This window comes from Corvus brachyrhynchos, unplaced genomic scaffold (genome assembly GCF_000691975.1).
Source record: "Corvus brachyrhynchos isolate BGI_N302 unplaced genomic scaffold, ASM69197v1 scaffold22, whole genome shotgun sequence".
Classification (NCBI taxonomy): Eukaryota; Metazoa; Chordata; class Aves; order Passeriformes; family Corvidae; genus Corvus; species Corvus brachyrhynchos.
Genome location: NW_008238355.1, coordinates 5,628,057 through 5,645,739, shown reverse-complemented (window position 1 = coordinate 5,645,739; position 17,683 = coordinate 5,628,057). Strand labels below are relative to the sequence as shown.

The 17,683-nt window shown below is 41.1% G+C and overlaps 1 protein-coding gene across 1 annotated transcript in view; it reads right to left on the bottom strand.

Annotated features, from left to right (window-relative positions):
* The window catches only part of TMC1 (transmembrane channel like 1), an 85,790-nt gene extending 69,616 nt beyond the window's left edge, over positions 1 to 16,174 (bottom strand). Inside the window, exon 1 of the mRNA XM_017735459.1 lies at positions 16,035 to 16,174. The gene's annotated coding sequence lies outside the window, so the exon portion shown is untranslated. The remainder of the gene's footprint in view (positions 1 to 16,034) is intronic.
* Positions 16,175 to 17,683: the final 1,509 nt, after the last annotated feature.

Genomic DNA, 17,683 nt, shown 5'->3' with positions numbered 1-17,683 from the left:
CAGCAGGACAAGCTACAGAACTCAGTTAGTCAAAGTGTTCATGCAAACCAGAGTCAGCAAGGACTTAACAGAGGAAAGTGTTTCAGAAACATGACAAGCAGAGGATAGCTGTGCTGTGAATGCACAGACCCTTCTTGTCTTCCGACAGGATTCAGCATTTTGATGTGCTTCCTTAGGGAGTTTTCTTTTGCCAACATCAGTGAGTTCAAAATTACAGCTGACCATTATTTTTTTCTCCTGTGGAGCAGCAGTGGTTGGGCTGTACTGAAATAGTTAAATGGGCAGAAGCATAGCACTTCAGATGCAGCCTGCAGTATCTGGCCACATAACCAGCTGGATGTGGAGAGGTAGCACTGCAGCATCCCCAAGCTTCACCAAACCTTTCCAATGAGATCTGATACCTTTAATGAAGAAACTGACATTAAAATGCTCATAAAATTCAAGTACTTCTTGAATTTTGACCTTCATGTAGTGAATCAATAAAAAGATTGGAGAGGGGATGAGGGTTTTTGTCAAGTATAGTGTTTCTTCCAAACTCCTTTACACAACATATCCTGTCTTGTCCTTTTCATTTTTTCATGTTAATAATAAGGTCTTGCTGAAGGCTTAAATACTCTTTAAATTTTCATCATTAATTATAAAGAATATTTTTCATTGCCTTCATCTAAACACAAGTCATCAATTTAAGACAGAGAAACAAAGCAGTGGTGTGGGGAGGAGTGGTGTTGCTTTAAACTAAAAGTTGCCAGAAGAGGGGAACCTCAATCCATCCCACTCCTACCAGTTTTGTGCCAGGACCAGCAACAGATGCTCACAGACTAGAGAGGGATCACAGGTCAGCAGGAGAGCTAAGACAGTTCAAAAGAATTCCAGCCACTGCAGTTAGCAAATGAGCTTCATAGGGAGTCATATCTAAATGCCTCTATGCAAATGCACACAACATGGGGAATAAACAAGAGGAATTACATGCACATGCCTGCAGGACTATGATCTTACTGGAATCACAGAGATGGAGGGGGATGACTTCTGTGTTTCAAGTGTTGGAATGGAAGTAAACAGGCTGTTTAGGAAGGACAGGCAGTGGAGGTGAGGAGGGCATGTCTCCCTTCATGTCAGTGACCCAATGGAGTGCACAGAGCTCTGCCTGGGCATGGATGAGGGACCATCTGAGAGTTTATGGGTCAGGATTAAAGGGAGGGCAGGGACAGGTGACATTATAGTGCAGGTCTGCTACAGACTGTCTGACCAGCAACAGAAGGTGGATGAGGCCCTCTACAGACAGAGAGGAGCAGACTTGCATTCAGAAGCCCTGGTCCTCGTGGGGGACTTCAAACACCCTGACATCTGTTGTAGGGGCACTACAGCAGGGCACGGGCAATCCAGGAGGTTCCTAGCATACACTGGTCACAACTGCCTTCTCCAAGCGAGAGAAAGGCCAACAAGGAGAGGTGCTATGCTGGGCCTTGTTCTCACCAACAAGGAGGGCCTGACGAGAAAGGCGAAGCTCAAGGGCAGGCTGGGCTGAAGTGACCATGAAATGGTGCCATTCAAGATCCTTGCAGCAGTGAGGAGGGCGAGAAGCAAGCTCACTGCGCTGGACTTCAGGAGCAATGCATCCTGACAAAAAGGAAGTCAGGCAAAAATTCCAGGAGGCCAGTGTATATGAACAAGCAGCTCCTGGAAAAACTCAAACACAAAAAGGAAGCCTACAGAGGGTGGAAACAGGGATAGATAACCTAAGGAAAATATGGGTTAGGAAATCTACAGCCATGATAGAGTTAAACATTGACATGGACATCAAGAACAATGAGAAAAATTTCTAAAGGTACGCTGGTGTTAAAAACAAGAGTAGGGACAAGAAGGAAATTGGAGACCTGATTACCTGGGGTATGAAGAAGACTGAGGTACTCAACAAAGTTCTGCCTTGATCTTCACCAGCAAGTATGCCAGCTGCATCACCTGGGTTGCAGAAGTCAGAGGCAGGGGTTGGGAGAATGAGGAGCTGTAGAAGATCGGATTCAAGACCGTCTAAGGAAGCTGAAGGTGTACAAGTCCATGGTACCCAATGACATATATCCACAGATTTGAATGGTTAGTCAGGGCATAGTCTGGGGAAGATCCCACTCACTGGAAAAGGGATATTAAGTCCATTTCTAAAAAGGAAGACCCAAGAACTACAGACCTTCCAGTCACCCCTCTGTGCCCAGCAAGATCATGAAGCAGATTCTCCTGCATGTGAAAGGAGGTGATAATTGACAGTCAGGATGATTTCTGTAAGGGCAAATCATTTGCATTTGGTTGGGGTGAGCTGGAGTTCATTTTCCTATAGCAGCCCTTGCAGCGCTGCGCTCAGCATTGGTATCTAGAAGGTGGTTGACAGCACACCAGTGTTTTGGCTGCTGCTGATCAGGGCTGTCACAGCCTCAGTGCTGTCTCTCCAACATTCTCCCCCCATCAAGGGGCTGGAGTGAGCAAGATCCTTGGAGGGGACACAACTAAGCCAGCGGATCCAAATTAACCAAAGGGATATTTCATACCAAGTGACATCAGCTCAAACATAAAAGCTAAGGAAAAGGAAGGAAGGAAGGCAGGCATCCTTATCTTAACATTCTACTCAGAATTTATGACAAACCTAATATATATTTCTGTCTCAACTAATTTACAGCTTAGTCTCTTATGAGAGATTTACTCCTGTTGTTTTCACTCATCTTTCTTCTCTTAAAATTTGGTTTAAAAATATTTCATGTATTACATATTTTCAACCAAAAAGATTGACTTTTGATGAGATGAAACCAGAATAGATTTTATTATTGTATTTTTGTACTAATATGCTACTTTTTGGGGTTAATTTTTAAAGTCAAAATTTCCTTGACATAATTATATAATACAGAAGAGAGGGAAAAAAATATACAAAATTATATTTTTTTTATGATGATGGTTAAATACTGTGTGTACATATACAGCTCAGATTTCAGTATCTATATTAATGAGTTAACATAATTAGTCTATCTTTTTTTGTTCTTTCTGTAGGGTAGGGAACAGAGATGGCCCTCCATCAGCAGGGGCCTTATCGGTGTGTACAGCTGTTGATGATAGTTTCTCTACTAGTCGGTTTTACATTGATCATTAAAAAATAATTTAATAATAATAATTTTATTAAAAAATAATATAGACACCATTTGCAACCTGGATTCTGTGCCTGTCAGAGTAATTAAATCATTACTGTCAGTAGGTCAATCAAAGCAGTGTAGGGCACACAGGTACTGCAAGATTGCCAGTGATCAACACTCGGTTGTTTTCACAGAGGGTATGCTCTGTGAAAATGCTGTGTTCCTAATTGGCAGGAAGCCCCAGAACACAACCATAATCAGGAGTTATGTGCTCTGTCTCTGGTTTCTCATTATTTAGACAGCAAAAAATCCAGCACTTAAATTTTGTTTTGTCACAACAAAAAATTTATTTTTTATCATGGCATTTTATATCATGGCTGTCTTTATATGTGCCGGTTTATTGTGAGTCAATATAAAGAGAACAATCATGGTAAAATGTGCTTCAGATTAATTACCACCTTGTCACAGTGTGCCAGTTACATCATTTAGCTGCAGTGATCACTGCTAGGTATGACAAGCTCATATATCCTAGTGTTTATATGGCACCCCATGATTTAAAAATGGAAGCTGACCTTCCTGTTTTTAACCACACTGATCTGTCATGTGAGAGCTGTGCCACTCTTGTAGAGGGTGCCAAGTCTAGCTAAGTTACTCATTGCCTCATGAGCCAAGAAAACAATGTGTGGACTGTCTGTGCCCTGACAGAGACCTCACCTCAATCAATTTTTGGTGAGCTGAGGCTATGGGGATATTCTATGGAAAGATTCCATAGCAGAGGCATGTGTGAGGGCAAATAACATCCTTTAGACACCTTTGTTTGTCTTCAGGACAGAACAGAGAGCATAAATGAAGATATTCACTAAAATGCAGAACAGCCAGTGAGACTCACGTATTTATGTAGTGCGGCTCTTAACACCCACTGAATCTAGTGGGACTTAATTAGAGGAAGTTTCCAAAGACATTCTCATCTGAGCACCCAAGCACGGAGACACACTGAATTAGTGGGCTCTCCTGAAAGTATTGGCATTAACAATTAGTATCACACTCCAACGTGAGTCACAAGTAGTAAAACATGTGTTTTTTTTTAAGACAGAGGCTGCCTCTGGAAACCATTCCACTTTCTATTTTCCTTCTACCTCACAGAATTCTTAAAAAATAATGTATAACTTACATTAAGAGCCCATACAAAAATTTTGAGTTAAAATGTTTCCCTACGGCAAAGGGGGAAGTCACCCATTCATGATGGACAATCCCCACTGTTCCCAGCAAAGTCAATATCCCTGACTACACATGAACATGTTAGAAACATTTTAGATGAGTAAACAGAGAACAGTATTTTTAAAAAGCATCAGGAAAATCAAGATCCCCTGTGATTTTTGTCATCTTCAAAAATACTCCTAGGACATTATTCAAAGCAACACTCCACTCTTATTGCTTATTATTTCAAAATAATTTTTGTACTTTTGCATAAACAGAAATAAGAACAGCTCTTCTGGACTGGACCAAAGGTCCCTCCTGCCTGTGGCCCGAAGTTCTATGGCCACATAAGCACTTCCAGCTGTGGAAGACAGGCATCTCTGACTCTTCCCTCTAGTGCCCTCCTCTCAGCCTCTCACCTTTTTCAGATCACAGACCTCCCAAACCTGACACAGTCACTGTGCACTAACCAGTCCTCGGGGGAATTCTTTTTCATTAATTCTTCCATCAATCCATGCATGATTTAGGTGCCCTTTCACACCCTGACCCCTATCAGCCTGATGAACCTGTGTCTCTGCTTGTTGGTTCCTCCCAACGTTCATTTTGGAAGAGACAGCAAAGAGATGTCCCTGCCTGGTACATTGCATTCATGATTTGATAGATCCCTGAGGAAAAGCCTCACTGGCTTTATCAGATATCTCAGCCATGGCCAGCCTCTGCAAAGCCCTCACTCACCATGCCAAGTATGCCATACACAGGCCAGCTGAAGGTTTACCATCAAGGAACTAGTGCCAGTTCTCCTGAGGCAGTAACAGAGAGACCCTGTGGGGACACAGTAGGATAACTCACCACAAGTTACAGTGAGAGAGACCTACTGAAGGGTGGAACAGGGGAAGTTTGGACCCTTGGAATCTCTCTGTAGAGACAAGTGGTATTCCCAAAATAAAAGTCACAGATTGCCACTTGGAATTAATAATTAAGATTTTTGCTTTTGTTTGTTTATTTATTCATTCTTGATGCCTTTATGCTTTCACTGACTGTTAGAAAGTGAAAATAAAAAACAAGACCAGCACCTACATACACTAATGAACAATGTTCTTTTCTTCTACAAAAGGCGAGGAGGCGTTTGGATTTTAACATGCCAAAAAAAAAGGCTAAAACAATCTGTTTCACCCTGTGACGTTCATGTGTGCAGGCAATGAGATTTTTCAAAGCTCCTTTCTAACACCCTGAGCCAGAGCATGCACACTGGAAAAAGTCCTGCTTGATAGGGCCTCGAAAGTCTTCTCTTCCTCCTGTTCCCCTCTCTCCACCTTGGATGGTCTCCCTGGCTGAGACTCAGTGGCAGGGTACAAAAACAAGTTCCCTGCCTGTTTTTATGCATAGATGCTGTCCCCATGTGTGCCTCGGGACCACAAAAATATTTAGAGACTCCAGAGAGTGAATAACTGCACCATACACAAAAATTCCTTGAGCCATTCCAGAGACTAACTCTACTCTCAAACGAACAGAAGCATGTCTCTGCTTGATCAGAGCTGGCACTTGCTGTAGCTCCTTAAATCAAGTGTTCAACAGCTACACAACTGATTTTAAAACCAAGTCATCATAGAAGAAGTAGTCAGGTGCTCAAATCTGTCTCAGAATTTCAAAACAAATATTGAGCAATGTAAGAAATGACTCATTCATGTTATTACAGGGTTTCTCACTATAGTGCAGTTGGATGAAGCAAACAAAAACAGGACGAGAAGCATGAGCTGCTTTCCAATGACTTTTTCAACTCAGAAACAGTAGGAATGTCTGCAGCATCGCATCTGAAGCTGCCATCGAGGCCACACCTTGCAGGACCTTCCCCACCAGTAAGAAACCATCCTCTTCAACCAGCTACTTCCCCTCTCTGATCTGTATTACACAAGAAATTAATCAGATGCTTATAACACTGTGGCCGAAAAGCCTGAGAAATTTTTTTTGTTCCTGGAGGGAAGAAAAAGAGCAGTGAATGAATTTAGCACAATAAGGTCTTCTAGTCCCTTTGACACTTTTTTAGTTCTCAGTTCCAGATGATATTCTAGCCTGGACTTGCAAAGACAGCAATCAGGTAGCCAAGGAAGTGACAGGTTTCCTACCAAGATATTTTCAAACAAAGAAAATATACTTCCCTGGAGCTGATATCAGAAGATGCTCTCAATTAGTCGGCATGTTAAATAAACCTCGTGGGGGGAATACTGAAAATATCTGCTTTCCACATGCTCTTTAACTACCTATTATGTCTTTGCTAGCAAAATACATCTTCTCATGCTCTAAATTGCTAAAGCAATTTAAAAGTATGGTAACTGCTGTCATCCTTCCCTCTCTCTCTAGACCATGTCACTCTGGCTGCTCTCTGGGAGCACTGGATAGGATAAGGCAGAGGCACCAGTCATGTCTTCCTGCTTTGTATCAGGGGGTGAATGATGAATGCAGAGCTGTGTCCAAAGCAACTTATTTGTTAGTAACTGAAAGAAGGGGAAAAGCTAAGATGTTTTACTACATGATATGGACAAGAGATGGGCTCTGATGAGGTCATTAGTCTTGGGGTGATTTAGTTTAGTTAAAAGTTAGTCCAGCCGAACCAAGCAAAACTAATTCATTTTGCAGGAGCTGAAGACTCTGTGCATACAGTTACTTGTTACTCATTCCACTAAGCCTGGTCCTGCAGGACAGGACACCACAGGCAACCAGGGCTCAGGCAGTAGCTCTTGTTCTCAATACACCTGAGGTTAAAAATTCTCCTCTGTGAAAAGCCCATTTTCCCTCCTTTTTAAATATTCATGCTGAATTTGGGTAATACTTTTGTGGTCATCTGATGCACATTTTGGTTCTTGTGTCCTGTTCAGTGTGACTCTTAGACTAGCAATTTTGATTTGCAGACCTGATACCATTTAGTAAATGATTTTTAGAAAGCCTGAAGAACCCACATGCTTTTGGATTTATTCACAAGATTTTCAGCTTTCTGATCTAGACACACTCTCTGTTAAGATAAATGAGGAACTGTAGTTTGTAATGTGCCAAATGTTATGACACAGAAAACTTCTGTTAAAAACATGCCTGAAGCAAGCCTTCTAACAATGTTCTTAAAATGCTTTGTCTCATTTCACTGAGATAAAGCCCTTACTTCTTAGGCAGAAGACTGAGTGCTCAGATTTTACACTGTAGTGTGATCTGTAAGACACCCCCACCTACACACTCGATTAAATAAGAAAAAGATAAATTACAAGGAGGGTGAAGCTGAGACTCTTATTATATTGTTGAGATATTGTTGTGATGGGAAGGATGTAAACTGAAAAGGACAGCAAAATCCATGTGGTGCTCCAGGAACAGGCACAAGGAGCACACAGATCTGTAAAATGTACCTGTGTACTCTGTGTTCAGAATCCATCTTATCCTTCAGACCGTTCTCCATTGTCCCTCATCAGCTGTGTAGGAAGACCTAAAACCTAGAACAGTAATTGATATTCCTGGGCCTGGGAAAAAATATATTAAGAGTTTCACTTCACACTGTCTTCCTTCCCTTTTAATAAAAGCAAGAAAATACAGAAATAAAAAAGAAATACTTGTTTGCTGCTTCAAATAAGTAAACAATTCCACTGGTAGATAGAGTTATGGTTCTGGTTTCCTTTCGCTCACCCAGCCTCCTGAGGAAATTATTCCTCTTATTAGTAAATCTCAAAAAAATTTGTGGTTTTGTGTCATATCATTAAAATACTACCCATATGCAAAATTGCTTCATGCACTGTCTCAGATATCACTAACCAAAGTGTATCTTTGTTTTCTTGTTTTTACCAAGTCTGAATTAATGCAGGTGAAAATATTCCAAAATTGTAAGTCTGGTTTAAAAATGGATATAGCTCTATCTCAAGGAAACCTCCAGTGCTCATAAAAACAATTTGTCAAATTTCTCTAGATTGGATTTCACTGAAATCACAGCAACAGATAAGACTTTATCTGTTTTTTAAAGCCACACAAGGTGCACCTCACTAAGACACTAGTAGGGAAGAGCAGTGGTGCTCAGTGGTGACCCTACAGCACACCTGAGCTGTACTGGATGATAATTCCAACTCACAAAAGCACAACACAGGGGAGGAACCCTTTCACACCCTGACAGTATGTTTATTTAATATGAAAGCATCTCATCTCTTCCATAGCAAAGTACCATTGACAAAGCAGTCACATCAAACAGGACCCTAAACTATATATTTAACTTACCTGCATTTAAAAAATGAAACTTGCTCAGAATGAAAAAAGAAAATACCATAACCATTATTTAGCAAAGGGCAATGCTGGATACAGGAACACGTAGCTGTTCTTTTAAGTCAGCAGAGAAGAACAAACAAAACCAAAAGGTGTTCTTGTGAATTAGGAAGCACAACACATTTTCTATATTCTGTTGTCAAGAGCCATCTGAAATACCTTCTTGTATATATAACTTCCGAGAAGAGTACCTTTAGAAAGATTTTCTCTCAAGAACAGTATCAACTCACACCGCGAATTGGTTTTCAACTACACTACAGGTTTTAGAGTTGCTACATTGTTGTGAGAGTAGCAATCATTTCGAAGAGTTCTGAATGAGGAGACAGACTGTGATTCAAACTACTAGTACCACTTGTATTTTTGGATGTTTACAAGTTTTCATCTTACAAAAGATAATCTCATTTCTGTCTTTGGAAACACCAGACTTCCTATTTCTTGTTGATCATCTTTTCATCAAACACATTCATTTGCTGAGAGATGAAGTAAAATCCATTTGAAGAAGAAACAGAAATATTTGATAAATACTGTCCAAGCAGATCACCGAAAGAAAATGACAAGAGCAAGTGAATTATTACAAGATAAAATTGCACCTTCTGCATATGAAATATCAGCTGAGTAATAGCTACCAAAAACCTCTCAAAAGCTGTTTCATTCATGTCTGTCCGTAAAAACACTGGTGGTTCCCACCACTTCACCAGTTTCCCCACTTTTTGAATCCTGCCCAAAATACAGTCAAGCCAGGGACAGAAGACAGACCACTACAGCCCAGGCTGAAATCTGTCTCATAACTTTGCATACTGACTTTCAATAGTAGTGTACCATATGCCTTTTTCTTAGCTAACAGAAATTCCATAATCTGCTCTGCAGCCTGAAAGAAGGGGTGGCCAGCACTTACTGAGACGCCTGCTCAGAAAAATGATGAAAATTAATATGGCTCTATTCTTCACTTACAGAATGTTAAGATTTACCTTTAATAGTCTTCATTAACTTAATAAGAATAGTTATGCTTTCTCCGTATATCTTTAATAACTTCCATCCAGGGATCACGAAACAAACAATAAAATGAGCATATTGATACACGTAATTACAAGTCCACCAGTATCATATCCTTCGTCTCCACCATGTTAGTCTATCACACTATTTGCCTATGCTTGTGGCACCACAGAGTAACAGAATTTTTATTGTCCTAATTCAGCTTCAGGAGGACATAAAACAAGAAGCAAGCCAACAAGACTGGAAAGAATAGGGGCTTCCCATGCAGATAGGACTTTGTGTTTATTCCATCCTGTTCTAATGGACACAGAACTAAGTCTAATGGACAAAGGAGCTCAGATTTGGGGTTGTGTGAAGAACATCTCCTTCCAAAGACACTATGGAGGCAGTGGGGCAACTTTGGAGAAGTTCCCAATCACTTCTGCTCATATCTGAATGATCTGAGTAAATTTTGTGAAGTATGCATTGTTTACTACCTTCACTAGGCAGACAAGAAAAATGCCGGCAATGAAATTGTATGACCATGATATGTCCAAACACTGACTACTACTACGTCAACAGAAGCATGTTGAGCCTTCAGGCAGTATCGGATATATATTAGACATTTATCATCCTTCATCAGAGAAGGAGTCCCAACCACTCTATGAAAGGGGTTGGCAGTGCACTTAACCCCACTTACTAAAGTATTGAGGCAAAAATCAGCCACAAGGAAATTCACCTGCTTGAAGGAACTGCATCTGTACTGAGTTTGGGTGGCAAGGTTATTTTGGGAAGAGGGGATGGGGTGAACGCCTGCAGGGGCAACTTCTGTGAGAAGATGCTAGAAACTTCCCCTGTGTCTGATAGAGCCAGTTCCTTCTGGCTCCAAACAGCCCCAATGCTGGCCAAGTATGAACCACTAAGTGATGGTGTAAGCCCCTCTAGGACAGCATATTAAAGAAGGTTAAAGAAGTTATTGCACAGAAGCTATTGCAGAGAAAGGAGAGAACATGTGAGAGAAGCAGCCCTATAAACACCAAGGCCAGTTCAGAACGAGGGGCAGGAGGTGTTCCAGGTGCTGGGGCGGAGATTCCCCTGCAGCCCCTGGTGCAGCCCATGGTGAGGCAGCTGCGCCCCTGCAGCCCTTGGAGGTCTGTGATGGAGCAAAGATCCACCTACCCCACAGGTGGAGGGTCCCACACTGGAACAGGGGGATGCTAAAAGGAGCTGCGACCCCATGGGAAGCCCACACTGGAGCAGGTTTGCTGGCAGGACTTGTGACCCTGCAAGGGATCCGTGCTGAAGCAATCTGTTCTTGAAGGACTGCACCACAGGGGAAGCTCACACTGGAGCAGTTTGGAAGAACTGAAGTTCATCCTGGGGTTTATTTTGGAGAAGTTTGTGGAGGACTGTCCCCTTTGGGAGGGACACCATGATGGAGCAGGGGAAGGCATCCTCCCTCTAAACAGGAATCTGTGGCAGAGACATGTTATGAACTGACCACAACCCCATTCTCTATCCCCCTGTGCCTCTGCAGGTAGGAGGTAGAGAATTGGGAATAAAGTTAATCCCAGGAAGAAGGGAGGTTGCCAGGGAAAGTGTTTTTAAGATTTGGCTTTACTTCTCAGTATCCCACTCTCATTTGAATTTGACTAAATTCAATTACTTTCCTCAAGCTGACTCTGTTTTGCCCATGATGAAAACTGCTGCGTGATCTCTCCCTTTCCTTGTCTCCCTCCATAAATATATGTCTCTGCCCTGACCAGCTGAGGAGTGATAGAAGTCTTTGGTATTCAGCCAGGGCCTAGCCTTCAAGGCATCCTTGTTTCAGCTCTTCAGCTGTTACAGTTCACGAAAATGATTTGCTTGTGAAATATTTTTTTCTGTCTTTTTTCCAGTTTTTGTCACAGATGAGGTCTCTAATCTAGCCCACTGTATGGTCTCACAACCAATTTGTATCTTTACAGCTAAGAGTTTATATAACTAAATTGAGCTAACCCCATTGTAAAGGCAAATTTGGCTTGGAAATCCATTTCACCTGTGACAATGAAGGGTTAAATTAAAGTTATTCAAGTATAGGGTGAGAATAAAGGCAAGCTTTAACAACAGCACCGCTGCTAAAAGAAATGCTTGTTAATTCACAGTTTCTTTATGAAAAGTACCTTTCATTAAATGTTATTTTTCCTTCTTTTCTGAAGCCTAGTTAGGAAAAGTTCATGCTATGCAAATATAGTCATGATCAACTGGCTAAAGAGCTACATTTTATATTCTATTGTCTGCTGGGAGTCTGTAACAGGTGGTATAAAAAAAGCAGGACAAAACATAAAACTTAATCTGATTACATACTTCAAAAAAACCCCAGTAGTTATAATCAGTTCCAATCTACAACTTGAAAAATGTTCTACATATCTTCTGGAAATGTGTACATGTTTCCTCAAGTGGCAAAACTGAATAGCCTTAAGGACTTCAAGAATATGAGTCTCTGAAAAAAAAAAAAATCAAGTGGATCGTTTTTATTAAGTTGAAAAAGCAGTGTAAAATTGTTGATATGTTTAAGTCTCTTCTAAATATTACACATAGGACAGGGAGGGAAAAATAAGCTCCAGGTGATCAATTATTTATTTACTCCACAGGAAAGCAAACTGCTAAAGAGGAAAAGGGTGAGGAGCACAGTAGAAAATCAGTAAATCAATGAGTAGCTTCTTAAAGAGAAAAACAGCTACACAAACCGGCACTACAATTTGAGGGCGTGACTTCAATTACTGTCTCTCTGTACTGATCAGAAATTAAACTTAACACCACAGATGCAATTGCAGAGAAAATGGGTGCTTCTTATAGCTGGTAACCTAGAAAATGTAACCACATAAATGGTTTTTTCTATTGTTAGGCATCCAGTAAAATCTTCTGCAGCAGTTAAAAATGTCCTTGTGTCTTATACCTATTTTTCTCCCTGTAGAGTGGAAGTGCAGTGATGATAGTCACCAGCCACATTGCCCTTCCTGTTCCAGATGAGTTATCTTTATCTCTCTCATCTTTATCATCCCTCATCCCTCCTTATCATCACTCATACTTGCAACACCAGCTCCTTCTGATGATAGACTAATTATCAGGACTGTGGGGTAATACATCTGTTTATTAGCACTAACAAGAAAAGCAATGGTAATATAAAGGGCCCTGTTGTGTGCAAACAAAACCTGTTCCTTCTACTGTTTTTTACACTCAGAAAACACAGCCTTGAGTGTGGTGGTCTTTCAGTAAGTGGTTGCTTGATGAAAATATGTTTGATTTCATGTGGACTTTAGCTCCTATATTTCTCTTTCCATCATCCATCTGAGATTTCAAGGGAAGAGATTATTAGCCTGCACTTAATTTATCTAAGCATTGTGGCCTACTTGAGCATTTTTATTTAGATTTCATTCTCAGCTTGGCTGAATATGGTAAATGCAATTAAATATGAATAAACTGTCAGAAAGACTGCAGAAAACTCATGTCTTATGGGGATATTTCATATAGAGAAGACTCTTGTTTGGTACTCCTGACTCGCAGATCACTCAGGGAAAACAAAAAACCCAAACTAAATATTCAGGGGACTACAGAGATGCTTAGCTGGTAAATAGGTGTTCTGGTTGATGGTTGATTGTTACCATTCTCTGCCAGCTATAAACAACATTGGAAAATGGATTACAGAAGCACTCTCCTGTTAATTTCAAAATTGGTTTATCCAACCAGGTAGTCTGAGTTGATCTACCTGATTTTTCCTCATGTGGATGATTCACAGCTCCTGAGATCCCTTCAACTAGAACGATCTTTCCTTGGTGTAGTGGTTTGGTCCAAAATACTCATTACTGTTTATCTGCTGTGAGATAAGAATTAGGAGAAATGCAAAACAGGCACCAAACTTGAAAGAATATAAAGAAGTTTATTAACAGACCTAAAAGAAGAAAAAAAAATTATACCACCTTCAGAACTCTCCTCCTCCCCCCACCTTCCTCCCTTCTCCCACTGACAATGTTCAAAGACAGCCCTTAAGATGTTCAGTCTGTTTACCACTTCCATAATAACCTTGTTCAGTCCATTTAGAAAGAGAAGTCTCTTCTTGCTCATGCTATGAAAACATTATCACAACGAGACAGCCGCCCACTTCCAAATATTGTTCAGTCCATTTAGGAAGAGGAGTCTCTCTGCCTGTGTGTGAGTCCTTTCCCCCGACTTGCAGCTTTTCCCGCAACTGCTTTCGAGGGTCCACTCTTGAAGTTTTTTGGGGTACAATTTTAAGGTTGAGCCGTTCGGAAACAAAACCAGAGGCCCTTCTCCTTCCCTGGGAGCAAAGGGTCTTCATCATCTTCATCGTTAGGACTATCTCTGGGAGCATCTCTAGGAACTGAAGTTTTCTCTTTTCCCATTTGGAGCAAAAGTCCTCATCTGGTTCATCTCTAGGGACTGAGGTTTTCTCCTTTCCCGTTTGGAGCAAAAGTCCTCATCTGGTTCATCTCTACGGACTGAGGTTTTCTCCTTTCCCATTTGGAGCAAAAGTCCTCATCTGGTTCATCTCTACGGACTGAGGTTTTCTCCTTTCCCATTTGGAGCAAAAAGTCCTCATCTGGTCCATCTCTCCCTGTCCAAACTTCTCATGAAATTACAGCTGCGTCAGCATCTGCCTATCTCAGCGCAGGTGCTTCTGCTCACGAGTTGAACACTCCACCCCCCATATCTTCATGAAATTACAACAGGATACTCTGATATATCATAGCTTCACAACAGAATTTCAGCTTTAAGCATCTCCTCTCTCTCTTCCCTCAGGTTTTCAGCTCTTCACAGCAATAAAAAGGGTTAATCTCACCTCGGCCTTGCAGCTTTGCAGCTGGAATGTTGAATTCACGGCTGGAACAGGTCCATGGCTTCAGGATGGCCGTGGCCCGGCCCGGCCTGGCCCAAGCAGGGCCTGGCCGGGCCCGCTGGGCCCTGCTCGGGTCCTGCAGCCACCTGTCCCAGCGCCGGAAACGAGAGAGAGCTTGGAGGGGGAGTTTGCCTATTCTTAAATGTGGATCACAGAGGTGATCACAACTTTAAGTGGCTTAGAGAATTGTCCATATTCAAACTGGCCAGCTGATAGGTTCTATCAGTTCCCAGAGGAAACTGTAAGCACCCCTTAGCAAGGACGTCCCTTCCGGGACTATGCTTGCTAACCTATGACACTTGGCTGATGGCAGCAAAAAGCTGGTAACAATAATGTCTTAACCTAAGAGAATAATATTCAGAAATGGGAAAACCCCCTTTTAGATCATCCAGAGGTTTTGGGGGTGATGGACCTAAGCAGTTGGTGGCCAAAATACACCACCTACCCCAAATGCCAAGAGCAAGCACCAGTAGAAAGAAAGATCCACCACAAAAATATAAACCGACTTCTTTCAGATGTTAATAGACTAGGCAAGTCCTTAAACAAGCATCTTGAAATTAAGAGGATATTATACAGCAGGCACCTACAGAGAGTCACTCACTGTTAAGCAAAGTTGGTTAGAGCATTGCCATCTAACACAAAAATTTAAAAATACAAGGAGGTAGGGTTAGCAGTTATTGTTTTTCATTATCTAGAAATTGTTATCAGTTATTACTTTTCATTATTTTGTGAGAGATAAAATAGTTGCAATCCATAAATCTGTGAATCCTGAACACTGAATCCACTACAGAAAAGAAAAATCCTTCCCAGGGTGGGGTACATCTTTAAGGTACCTAGGACACTTAAACTCTTAAAAGTAAAAATGTTCACTAAGCTAAAAAGAGATGATTATTACAAGCATTTTGACAGCATCACAAGTAAATGCTGCTCTACAAAGTCTTCTCTGGGCAAGCACTGCACATGTCATAAAATTCCTGCCTTGAGGAGACTGCAGTCGAATCATTTACTCTTGAAAACAATTGTGATACACTACTGTCCTTTACACAACTTAAAAGATGTGTAGCCTAATAACCACAGCAAATAAATGGCTGATTTGGCAGTCCTTTCTTGTCCACAAAGCAATAGAGTCAGCCATTAGGATATATAGCTTAGAAATATAATGAGTGCACAAAAAGATCACTAAATAGTTTCACATAAGTTTAATAATCTTAATAACATTCAATTAGTTAGAACTAGCCTTTTTTTCCTCACCTCATTTTCTCTCTTCTCCCCCTAACTTTGTTTCTTTTTTAAAAAATCATTCCTTTCAGCAGATATTTGTAATATCTTAATACTTCTAGCTATGATTAAAAAAGAAAAAATTAAAACATGGAGCTAGTCATAGATGTAGTCAGTTAACCCAGGAATCCCTTTCTGCAGCACTTTTGAAATAAGTAGAAGTAAGCCCACCATAGCAAGATGCAATGGAGTCCCTGCAATGATTCCTCAGCAGGCCCTACTCCCCCTTCCTCTCCCACTCCCACTGAGGCACCAAAGGGTTTCCAGTGTATTTTTCAGTCAGCACTTCTCACCTATTTCAAAGAGTGGTAAGAAAGGATGCAAAATGGAAGGAAGAAGAAGTAGGCTGGAGACATCCAGAAAGTACTTCTAGCAGCCTTTGGAACAAATTAAGACCCTTGTCCCTGGTTGTTTGACATGATCTCCACTTTCACACCTCTGATGCTCTCCTAGGGCGCTTAGTTCTACCCAGACACCCTTTTCTGTAACTTGAGCTACCCTCTTGAGCTATAGGAGGAAGGCAGATTGCTACACTGTTGCCTTTATTCTGGTTATGTCTGAACAACAAAAGCCTCTCCTACACCCACCCTGTCCTTCATCGCTGAAAAATTGTTTCCCTGGTTACAAATGTAACCTTGCTGTTACATTTGTTTGAAACTTTGAACTTTGCTGTGTGATGTTGAGGTACGTGCAAACCCTCACCTTCTGTTCTCTTTTCAATTTGCTTTTGTGACATTTTTTCTTTTCCTTTCATTTAAAAAGGGATTACTACTCTGACAGCTCTTATATGATAGCCCCTTCAGGCTGCACAAAACACTTTCTCACACAGATTAGACTGCGCCAAATGGTGCTGCTATTGTTGCTGCTACTGCTGCTGCTGCACACACTGATGAGCACCCCCTTACCACGGAAGTCACGACAACACATGCTGAATAAAGCTCCACAACTAATAGGACAGGAATAAACTTTGTTCCTGCAGCTGTAAAGGCCACAAGGAATAGGATCAAAGCAGCTGAACATTGAAGCGGTTCATACTCCACCTCATTCTAAATAACTAAGACTTATTTCAAAGAGCGGTGAGAAAGGATGCAAAATGGGAGGAGGAAGAAGTAGGCTGGAAGCATCCAGAGAGTAATTTTAGCAGCCTTTAGAACAAATTAAGATCCTTGTCCCTCGCTGTTTGACATGAACATCTTTCCTCTGTAGACAAGGTCTGCACAAAACCACTTGTAAAGGTGAGGAAGACACAGATGATTCATCTAGAATAGAAACAGTGATGTGGTCAGAGTTGTTTATTTGGCTTTACAACTTCCTCTCTTTTTTAATTGCAAGGCCTCTCCATGTCCTCCAAAGATACCACCCATCCCTTCTCATGTCTGTGTACCATATCTGAAGGTGATTTGCCTCTGAGAACAGGGAAGAATTTGGCAGCAATGTTAGTGGTGCATTACTTGCACTAGTGTTCTCACTAATACTGTACTAGTGGAATGGGACTGCAAAATGAAAATGTGTCATGGCACAAAAGAAATGACCACATAGGCTCTACGTGCTATATTTTATTTATTATTTACCTGTGCAATGTGTCTTGCTGTTCTCTGCCCAGTTTCTCCTTGAAATTACAGGATTGTTTGGGTTTGCATATTTTTTCCATTTTCACAGTTTTGTAAATGTGTCCCCCTACATTCATTGTGTCTCATGACACTGCTGAAAAATCATCCATTTCTCTGTGACTGGCAGTTTCGCACAAAGCCATTTATACACCTTTGTTAATAGCTCTTCTCCAGCCAAAACACATTAATTTCCCCACAGGCCATAATTATTTCCACTTTTAACCCCCAACACCAAACAAACTACTGAGGTCTTTAGGGATTTTTGTTAATCTTGTTTTCTCTTGTGGAGAATCTTGTTTGTTTCAATAGCAATTAGCTTTTACTGTCTACTT